Here is a 1,084-nt window from a genome sequence, read left to right as displayed (position 1 = left end):
TTGTAATGCCACTGCTGTGAAGGAATACCAACAGGCCAAAGCAAACACACTGAAAGCTGAGTGATCCCCCTCTAAATATGTACCTTCACCCAGTGTTTGCTCCCAGTGATTGCTGCCCTTTCACTTGCAGCCAAGCCTAAGTGCTTGGGTTGTGACTTCAGGGGCTAAAAACTATTCATTTTAAAATAATGTAAGCTATATAAAGCTGTCACTTTGAATCACAGCTTATCAGGGAGGGATATTTGGGTTTGCAGTATTCAAAATAGCTATTGTGAGTTTTTGCATTCCTTTGTTCAACATTTTCAAGACCAGAAATGTCTCTCTGGACTCCCATGCCCACTTTGAAGTGCACAGAATCCTGTCCCCTCCCGCTCCCTGAGCTCCTGGGAGATGGGGTGCACCAGTCCCATGACACCCAACTGCAGCCCTGGGGGAGAACGGGGCCTCTCGAGGCTCAGCCTGCAGGAAGACAGCGCTGGTTTCAAACGTACCGCACCGCTTGCTTCTCCTGCTTGTTTTTCAATTGCACGGCGAGGATGTTAATGAGTGTCTGAGCCATGGCAGGCAAGCCCAGGGCATTTCAAACGTGGAAGAACTTCACAGAGAAATAATCTGCATAAAATCTAAGACGCCATTATTAAGAAGGAGGAAAAGAAAATGCAAGCAGAAACCATCCTCCCTTGGCAGCCAAGAGTGGCAAGAGAAGAATGGTTCTACAGAGAAAAATGTATTCATTTGATCCATTATTTATATAAAGTATTCTTTGTAAACCTGATTTCCCATCACCCTGGATGACAGCAGGGGGAAGACAGGAAAAGAAGAGGTCCAACTTCATACCTCTGAGGGAAAGACAGCCCGTCTGGGCAACCCTGCATCACACTAGGATCGCAGAGAGGGAATAAGTCCTGCCTAGTGCCATGGGAGGCCAGTGCCATCTCTGCAGGCAGGCAGTGCCTCACCAAGCACCCTCCCACTTCAGGGTAGGAGCTCTGGGGTTCTGAGCAGACGATTCCTTCCTTTTGAAGGTGGATGCACCACCAAGTCCTCACTGTCCCAACAAAACTGCTTAACTGAGCAAAACCAC

This window comes from Strix uralensis, chromosome 7, assembly GCF_047716275.1.
Source record: "Strix uralensis isolate ZFMK-TIS-50842 chromosome 7, bStrUra1, whole genome shotgun sequence".
Lineage (NCBI taxonomy): Eukaryota > Metazoa > Chordata > Aves > Strigiformes > Strigidae > Strix > Strix uralensis.
Note: the sequence above shows the minus strand (reverse complement) of the source record.